Below are 10,292 nucleotides of genomic sequence, written 5' to 3'. Positions count from 1 at the left end.
CAGAGCCTCAGCATATTCATGAAATCCAACACCTCAGAGAACCACCCACCTAGCTCATGTGAAAACCATTTCTTGAAAGATCATATAAAACAGCCTGTTGTGCAATGCTCAGAACATCAAATAACCCTCTTATTTGTAGTATATACACTTGCAACAATAAACCTCCCTTTTGAACTTGATTGACCAATATAGATTAAAAGGCTTTTTCCTGTCAATCAACATCTGAATTTGTTGTTTAAGCATTCAGTGCTTTGGTTTGACTAGGGCTGGTCTCGTGACTTCCCATAGGACGAGCTGATGAGGTTTGCAAAACCTTCTGCTTCCTCCGCTGTGGCTCTGTGGAAGGAGAGGTACCACTCCAGTTTAATAACGCTGGCGTTTTGCTCAACATGCCCTGCTTGCGCCAGGAAGCCTTTGTGACAGCTGCATTTTTAAGTTTGCAAGTACAACTGGAAAATGTCACCCCAAAAGTGAAGGGAGAGGGAAGGGCCACCACAACTGATCTGCTTAGGCTGAGCTGAGCCAGGAGGGGAATTCTGCCCTACCTCCCAGTCCTGTCAGCAGGCATGACCATTATACCTCCTCCATTACCCTGCTTATTCCCCCACCGCCACTTATTTCGGCTTGAGAGCAGCCAACCCCCTCCGCTTCTTCCCCAGTCTTCTCTGAGTCTCCGTCTTCATTGCCAGTGACTTCCTCAGGGCAAGGAAATAGTTTCTTTCACATGTCTGTACAATGCCTGGAGAATCATTTGCATGTTTTTATGGGCAGTCCGTGCCCTCGCCTGGAGATGCATGAAAAGAGGTTTGAATGGGCGTGACGTGCATTTAGCTCTCCAGAACATACCTCGGGGAAGCAGTCTGGTGAGCTTGGCAATGCCCTTGGAGAGGTTTGTGTGCGCACTGTAAGGGTAATAAGCTGAGAAGAATGAGACAAGGCTGGTGTTTGTTATTCCTGTCTTCCTACTCACCGGGGCATAAATAACAGAGGAAGCTCTCACTGTTTATGTAGGAACTGGAAGCAAGGCAAAGTTTGCTCATCTTCCCATTGGGATAGCTTGGAGAAGACTCATTTTTAAGCTGTTCTCATCACTAGCTCTTTGCACAAGCTATATGCATATATATATATATATATTTTTTAACCTCAGCAGGGTCTTATTCTTAAAATTTCCAAGTGTGAGTATTCCAAAAGAGCTATCCTAGCAAACCTTCCTTGTGGGAGTACTGCTTTTACTCTCTCTCAGAAGAATTTTGTTGGTTTAGCTGATCTTGATAAATGGAACAAAAATGACCACATATTGGCAAAAAGACATATAAGTGGATTCAACAGCATTTGCATTAAGGTTTTGGCCGTTACAGAAATTTCAACTTATCTGCCAAAAAAAAAAAAAAAAAAAAAAAAAGAAAGAAGTGCCTTAACAATAATTGCTATTCTGGCACAAAAAAGACTTTTACTGACTTATCTTACAATGAATTTTCCCAGGTATTTACTAAACTCATGATTAGCCTCTCCCCACAAGGTACTTCCATTGTAACTACAGACCAGGCTTGAGACAGCTAGCACATCCAGCTCTCCTCCTGAACAGTGATACACTGAACAGGAGCTGAACTCTTACACTGAGCCAAAACAAAATCCTCAGACTTCTTAAAACTGGGAGAATTCAGCTCTGGAAATGCTGTGTCTGGTGATTTTTTGCTTTTATCTGCAGGAGAGGAGACTGATGGATTTGAGCATTAGATCAGAACATCTTGAGGCTTAAGGGTGGATCTCAATTATACAGCTCAGGTCTATCACAAACCCTAATGGGCTCTCTCTATTGTTTCTTGAGGACGTGCCCGTGCAGACAATAGCTATGTGCTGGCAAGCTGGAGTCTTAACCTATCTAAACACTATGTAGTCAAAAAAAAAAAAAAATCACAGTGGGGAATGGGGAGCTGGGCTGCTGGTAAGGAATGTACTTGGCAGATACCTGTGGGCCTTGAGAGAGCAACGTCATGCAAGGAGCAAAGAACTTTCTCCCAGGATATGTGCTCTCTCCTCTGGGCTGCTCCCCTGATCCACAGTCTCCACTGTAATTGCATTTTGGAGTGTTAGAAGTGCTACAGCCCCAGGGGATGCTGCTTTTTCAGCAGCCTGGGAGAAAGAACAAAGAGGGCAACAGGAAAGCACCCAGAGCAGAGCCCAGCAGGAGACACCTTGCTCCATCAGGGAACAATCCAAAAGCACAAGTCAGCAGATTTGCCATAATTTCCAGTGCTGCTAAACCAACATTATGGTCGTAGTAAAAGTATGTGTTGCATGAATGTAAAGCTGAAGCTGCCCAAAAGTAGATGTTCCCAGAAATACCTTTAAAGGGAACCATTGGTATCCTGGTGAACTTCAGCTTACCCAAAAATTCAGGTTTTTGATTTTTTTTAATTTTTTTCTCCTCCTCCCTCCCTCTTGCACAATGTAGATAATGGCACGATGGGGTTCTGCGTGTGGGACCTCTTCTTCCTAATCTGGATGTTGTCACTCAGGCAGAGCCTCTGCTCAGCTCTTATCTCAGGCAGCCAGGAGCAGTGCCCAGAAGTGCGACGGCCACACGATAGCCTGCCTGGTACGATGGGGTGGAGGTGGGCATCTCCCGATAGGCAAGAAAGGACCTGGAGCAGTCATCTCCCCAAAACCTTTCCTTGGTGGCTGGCTCTGCCCTGGAAAACAGGACTGCGGGATTTGCACGCCTAGATGAGACATCCCAGGTCTCTGCCCGATTTGATTAAAAGCCACTGCTGCTCCACGTTAAGTTTTGGAAGGAGGGTGAACTGTCTGCTGCCCTGGCCACGGGCTGGGCTCGTGCAGTGGGGACAACACCCAGACATCCTCCCCTGGGTATGTCATGCATCAGCACACAGTCAAACCTTTTCTTTGCAAGGCATGCTGAAGTTAGGAGAGGGTGTTAGGCTGGGCTCTTTGTGACAAAGGGCTGAATGGATTTCGAAGTACCTGCTTTAAAGACTTGCTCTGCTTCAACATGCAGAGGAAACATGCTCAAGATCTTGATGACCTCCAAGTCTGCTTTTTAAGCTCATTTACTTGCATTCTGAACACATACACAAAATTGTGTGTGTGTGTGGAAGGCAGCAAGCAACCATGTTAGCCATGTCTGTCATCTGAGTTCTCCCTCTCCCTCATCAATTCTCTTCTTGTAATTAATTTTCTTACTTTTTCCTGTAGGGGGTAAAATTACAGAGTGTTGATAGGCAGCTCTTCTGTCCCAGAACAAGTGCTCAGTGCTAATAGGTCGGTTTTAAAATCGTGTTACAGATGAGAAGGCCTCATAAACTCAAAATGAAAGCCTACAGCTGGTCAGCATTTTGCTTACCCATATCTATCCGAGCTGCTCTGGGAACACAAGTTACCTTTGGGCTATCACCCATCTGCACAGAACAATTTTGCTGCTGAGTGTGCTTTTCTTACTAAGGGCAACTGCTCATCTCAGGGCTATAATGATCCTGATGTACTCCCGAGATGAACTGCAACCCACTGTTCTGGCAGTTCTCTTGCCTTATTTCCCTGCCACAAGAGCTGGAATGAATTGTGTTTGTTGGCGGAGCTTATTTCTGTTGGCTTTCCACTTAAGGCAGTGGAGGATTTTATGGAGATATCTTGTCTGTTTCAAAACCTTTTTATAATCCTCATATTTCCCACTGGTTACATTGCCCTGAAATAGCTCCACATATAAACACCGATCATGTGTATGTGCTTCTTATTTCCCAGGGCACAAAACTCACTATGCAAAAGCAGTTTAGGAGAACTACTGTGGGACTGCACCTCCTGGCTTACCTGGCTGTGGCTGGGATAGCTGACATCCTTGCTCTTTACAAGACATCTTGCACCCCCCAGCAAAGGAGACAATTTCTTCTGCATGTAAACTGCATGAATCAGGAGTATTGCTGAGCATCAGGGATTGGGACCACCTTCAGACTGTCCCAAATGCAGTGGGATTGGGGTGTTTCCTAGTCTAGCCACTTCTGCAGGACCCCAGGAGCATCTTGAGTTCCTACCTCTGTGCTTCAGTCTGGTAATGGAGACATGAGCACTTCCTTACCATTTCCAGGTGTGCAGAATGCTTTTCCAAACAGCTGTGAATCATATGGGTATTATAAGCTCTGGGACCTCTATAGGGGCAATACACGATTACCAACACATCTGGGGACTCTTGGCTTCCAAGCTGTAGTGGCAATGCTGTCTGTGTGGAACTGATGTGACAGCAGATCCCAGAGAAAAACTCACAAGGAGTTTTCAGACAAGAAAAGAGAGGAGTTACTAGACTGTCTGCTCTGTAGCGCTTGCCTTTTTGCTAAAACCTTCATGGGGACTGGACTATCCCAAAAGTGAACTTGCACGATGCCTGACCCCCTTTCAGAGCCCAGCACTTTCAACCTTTTCTCTATAAGCCTGAGGCTGTATAGAAGAATTTCATTGGTACAGGGAAACTTATTTCAGTGCCATCCCTAGCCAACAACTAGCTGATGCTCGAGCATTCCCATGCCAGTTCAATAAATACCAACTGAAAATGTGTCTGGTGGAAGCTCTGGAGTGAGTCTGGGCCTTCAGATGAGGGTCCTAATCCATAACCTATTACTGTGCACAGCAATTGCCAAGAGAGACCACACTGTGAGGTAAGGTTGCAGCATGCTCTCTGCTCCCTTGCATAAAGTGCCTGATTTAATGAGAAGCAAGTCCCTGATTCAGCAAAGCACTTAAGTGTTTTGATGAACCAGGGCCAGACTGAACATCTTGTGCAGAACTCAGTTGTCTAGCAAAAAAATATCAAATATTTTATTGATGGATGCAGACTTAAATGAAATTTAAAGACGCGGCTATTTAGGGCTGTAGGTGCCCAAACTCATATTGTTCATTTTTTATTGTATTAAAGTAATCATCTCTACGGGAACAGAACCAGCCACCTCCAGAAAATCCATCCTTGTTGTGCTGGGAAGAATATTCTCAGTCTTCCCCAAGTGCCCTGTCAATTAGATGGCTTGTGGAGTAGCTAGCCCAGAAATTCAGCACATTCAGGCTATTTCAATAAGTTTGAGCTGTATCTTCTCTTTTACTGCCAAGAACACCCAGCTTTAGTAGCCCTGTTGGGTGTACAGCGTTGGGGGGAGCGAGGCACAGCTCTTGTAGACCACATCAGGTATCAGATCAAGACAGTGAGCTCCATCAGAGCACCATCACGCAGATCTCAGGATCCTGCTGTCATCCTTGCTTGGCAATCAGTCAACAGGCAAGGCGATAAGCTCTGTGCAGACCTTGGTCTCCAGGGGTAGCTCAGGCGCAGCCTCAGCCAAGTCCCAGCCAGGAGGATCTCCATCAGCTTGCTTTCCTCTCCTTAACACCTCCCAGTGCCCTACAAGAGAGTGCTTTCAATCTCAGAACATTAATTTTGTAAAAAGAAGCATTAAGGTGTCACGGAAGTGCCAAAGCTGAGACCGTTACAGATAGAAATTGCAGTTCTACATTTTAATGTTACTGATGTAGTAACAAGAGAGCTGCCTTTGAATTGGCACCGTCTCCTCCTTTTTATGCGACTCCATCCAATCCTTCCTGTGGTCTCAGGGATTGCACCGGCTGTGTCATGTTCAGCAAATGGTCCAGGATTTCACAGAACTCAAGGCCAAGCGTTTTATTCTTGACCAGATCTGACTTCATGCTTGTAAACCAAGAATACAAAGTATGGGATAGGTATTCATGGGGCAAACCTTTTGGGGAACAAAATGGAGTGGATAAAATGAATTTGGCAGAGATCAGAATGATGAAGATAAACCTTGGTCTACAGAAACTTGCTCCCTCTTATCAGGCAGCATTTCACCTGAAACGCTGAATGCAGCAGCCTGTTGTATCTGAAGACTGCACCACAGTGTGTGTGCAGACAGGTGGAAAGACGAGAGGCTGGACTTTTGGCACATCCTGACCTCGTGATGGTTCTCTTTGAAAACGTCACATTTTCCTAATGCAAATTTCTAATAGGAAGCTATCAAATGGGAAGGGAAAAATAAAGAGCACATTAAGACATTTTTAGCTCAATCATACGCTCTTTCAATTATGCCCATAGAGCCACTAATGCTCAAAACTTTGCAGAGAAGCAGTGAGTTAGGTGGCACTTGGTTTATCTGCTTTGGAACCGTGAAGTGCACAGAAGACCCTGGACAGCTACAAAGTGTGATTCCAGGGAGTCTGGGGATTTCAAAGCTGCTTTATCTTCCAGATAGCTAACTGGCAAAGAAGGGCGAATTAAAAACAGTGTCAGTAACTAAAAATGGAATGATAGATTATGGTGTGTATTTTTTTCATTATAAAAACAAGGCATCACAAGGAGGTTACAGCTTTAAATGTCTCGAACTCCTAGAGCACAAGTTTTAAATCATTTTATTTGTGGATTACTACATTTTTTTTCCTGGGGAAGTGCAAATCCTTGAATGGCATGTTTGAATGTACTGTCAATGGCTTTGCTTTTCTTGCTCTCCCAGCATCCCCCTGCTAGTCATCTTTGGGGCATTGTCAACCATCATTGAAAGCCCTTCATCGAGCAGTTAGACAGGACCCCAACTCTCTTAAATTCCAGACTTTGACCTGATTTGTGGCAAGCCTCTGCCACCTCCTCAGTAAAGCAGAAGAGAACAAAAGGAGAAGAAGAAAAACAAAAACAAACCAACCCCACCACACTTTCAACTTACTATTGAGAAAGGCTGAGCAGCTAAAGTTCCCACCTACGGAAGTACCAAGTGCCTAGGAATTTTATATAAGCGTAACGCTGAGGCACTCAAAATGACTGGAATGTCTGATATTTCTGCCCTTTGCCTCTGCAACCCACAATGTTGTGGCTCTGAATGGAGGTAGTACCATTCGTGTGCAGTGGCGAAGGATGGAAGCCTAATTTTCAAAGGGACTTTAAGAACTCTTTGTCATGTTTTTTGCAAATGGCATTTGAATGACTTAGTTGAAAGGCTTCAGAAAAATGCAAAGTGCTGTCAAAAATGCAAAATGTTGTATCCGTCAGCCAGAGGGAGGGGAAAAAAGTGCACGAAGAAAGTTAGCCAAGCCTGACTGGCTGTAGTGGATCTTGATCTTTGCTCACTCCATAGTTACATATTGTTTTCTCATTTTAATACAGTCACAGCCTTATCTCTTAAAGTGATCTCATTAAAGGCAGGAGACAAGCCAGCAGGGGGTGTGAGACCTGTAATTGCAGTTGGACTGTGGAGAGAAATAAGTTACATACAATCACCTGGGGTTCTCCGTGTCCCCTATTAAGTGAATCCTCTTTGATTGCCTTTCTAAACTGCATTTATATAGACATCTCACGGAGGAACACAGCTCACTTTATCCGCATTGCTGCTGTTTTTACTGCCTACTTTAGTGTGCTGTACGCAACTCCATTCTCCGGAGAGAATGGATTATTATTTTGCTAAGTGGGAGCTGCAGAAGATGTGATGGTTGGACTTGATGATCTTGAAGGTCTTTTTGAACCTTGACGATTCTATGATTCTTCTCTGATGTGAAGGACATTGTACTGCCCACAGGCAAACCACCCCAGTGTGTGTGTATTACTTGCCACTGAAGCAGCAGCTGTGGTTTCCAAGGTGAAGGCCAAAGCATGGCTCTAGTTACAGCATGTGAAAAATGCTCATGGACGCAGTAGATCTCACAGAAAGAAAAATGAGGTGGGAGATGACCTTCTTTCCTATTCCAAGATGGTATCTAACATCCTAGCTTTCCCAGCAAACATAGCCCTAAGCTACAGCAGTTGGAAATGGATAAAGGTTTGTTTCTCTACGTCAAGCTACATGCAGGTTGCTACCAAAAGCAGGAATACACCTGAGCAGAAGCTGTTGTTCCTAACACCAAGAGCAAAGGGCTGTCAGAGCCTTGGACATATACCTGGAATCTGCTAAACCTTTTCTGCCTGTCTTCCCTTTGACTCCATTTTTCCCATCCCTAAAATGGACTTAATAAAACTCCCTGCTGTAAAGCACCCTTGGGTTCTCAAAGTAAAAAATGTTACAGAAAGATGGTGCAATGGACAAGCTATTGATAACAGCAGCCAGCAGCAGGCATTCATATAGTGCCCTGTGCTATCTACTGAAGGCCCACCCTTTTCAGTAATCTGTTGTTTCCTCCCCCTGGAATCTGACAGCCCTTCAGCACCCCACAAGGAGGGCGGGGAAAAACAACCTCTTGCCTCAGATCTTCAGAAAGGATTCATGATTACTCACAGGATGAACTGAGAGGGACATGCAAGCCAAAGAGCAGGATTTTTCAGGCATTAAAAACTGACTTGGACCTAATCCACTGGCAGGAGTGAAGTTCCCTGTATGTTATCTCTGCTTCTCCTAGTCATCATGCCAAGGTATCAAAAAGAGTTTTGTAATTGCTTGTAGATACTGAAAACAGAGTTCTCTTGATTTTTCTTAATCTCTCTGGTACCTATTATGGGAGGAGAACACAAGTATGCTACCCTCTGTGCCTGGTCTTAGATAATAAAATTTCCTTTGATCCATATGGATTTGCCCTCTGTTTAACTCACTGCCAGCAAGAGAACGTTTTTCTCCTGGAAGAGATGCTAGGTATAAGTTTACAGCATCAGAGTTGGACCCTCTGGTTTTAAGTCAGGAAGAAATGGCAACATGTCAACTATCTCAAAGCAAAAGATGGATGAAATTCATAGCGTTCCAGCTCAGCTATATTGTTAGCATAACATCTGTTTCACATCAAGGGGCAAAATGGCTTAGAAGTTGTCTGGAGATCTTCTGTTAATGTCCTATTGATGATGCTTTACAGCCACATTGAAGGAAACTGAAGCTTGATACGGTAAACTGCTGTTAAGGATTGAAAATGAAGTGAATGGGTGATTTCAGACTGAAACTTCTACCCAGTTCCTAATTCCTAGCCGGTTTCCTTCTCTCCACCCACAGGCAAGTGCTGGTGTTTTCATGGGAAAGAAAACCTCAAAGATGAGTAATGGGAACTAAATGGGAGTTCTGCCTTGAGGTCAAGATGGTGCAGCCTGGGAGGGAGACTGCTGCTCAGGTACCATGGGTTTTATAGGTAAACTGAAAGATCCAGCCTCCAAGTCTGCCAGATCTATGCCAGATCCAATACAGACCATTAGTGGGATAAAACAGAGCTTACAAAGCAGACTAAAAACATGGCTCTGAAACACTTTCCTGCCATCTACAATCGCATCTGAGCTCATCACAGGTTTTTACTTTAAAGTTCACTATGTTGACTCCCAGAAGTGCCTCGGTATGGAACAGGCCAAGCCATTTCTAAGTCCAGCTGGAATCCCAAGATGGATCAATGCTCATTTGTCTGCCCATACACCGCATCCATCAGAAGCTCCAAAAGCAAGTCCAGGACACAGCGACAGCATCAAGCTCCACCAGTGGTGCAATGCCTCCCACCAGCCTTTAAAACAGTCATTTGCCATGGTTGTGGTGGCATCCCTTCCTGTTACACACATGGGCCTGTGGGCAAACAGTTTGATCAGAAAGCTCTTCTCCAGGACTTTCTCAGCTTGAGTTCAGTTCTCTTCTCCTGCTGAGGGCAGCTTCAAACCCTACTTACCTCAAAAGAACTGTACTTACCTAAATGTAAGTTTCCATACTTACCTACTTCTATGCTTGCTTATCTAAATGTAAGTTTTCCTCTTCCACAGCAGTGTTCCCTATGCCCTCACAGCTGTAATTCAATGTGCTTGGGGCCTTCAGCAAGTGCAGTCTCCTGCAGGGAAGAGGCTCCCAAAACACTTCCTTGGTGGCTCTCCCTCAGCATTTCCAGGTGCATAGAGGGTCCTGATGGTTCTTCTAAGCTGTCAAGAATGAGAAAGATCATGAACTGATTAAAAGAGAGAAGTAAGGAGCAAGTGCACTGAGCTACAGCTTCTGCATCTCTTTGCCATGTTTTTGAGTGTAAAGCAACTATGGATATCACCACATCGTTAGGTGCTCTGGGCAGCAGATGGCATGGAAATACACCCCATAACTCTTCCCTGTGGTCCCGGCCGCCGTTTGCAGTCATCACAAAGCGTTAAAGCTGCGGTTTTGACCAGTATTTATCCATCTCCTAGCACAAACAACGAGCTTTAACCTGGGGAGGCGTGAAAACACTTCGGCCGCCACGTCTACCCAGCGTAGCCCGACGGCAGCAGCAGCGTCAGGCGGGGGCCCCGGGGAGGCACCCAGCCCCTCATAGCAGGCTCCCCCGGTCCCTCGGGGGTCCCTCGGGGGTCCTCACGGCTGCCT

This window comes from Aythya fuligula, chromosome 1 (genome assembly GCF_009819795.1).
Source record: "Aythya fuligula isolate bAytFul2 chromosome 1, bAytFul2.pri, whole genome shotgun sequence".
Lineage (NCBI taxonomy): Eukaryota > Metazoa > Chordata > Aves > Anseriformes > Anatidae > Aythya > Aythya fuligula.
Note: the sequence above shows the minus strand (reverse complement) of the source record.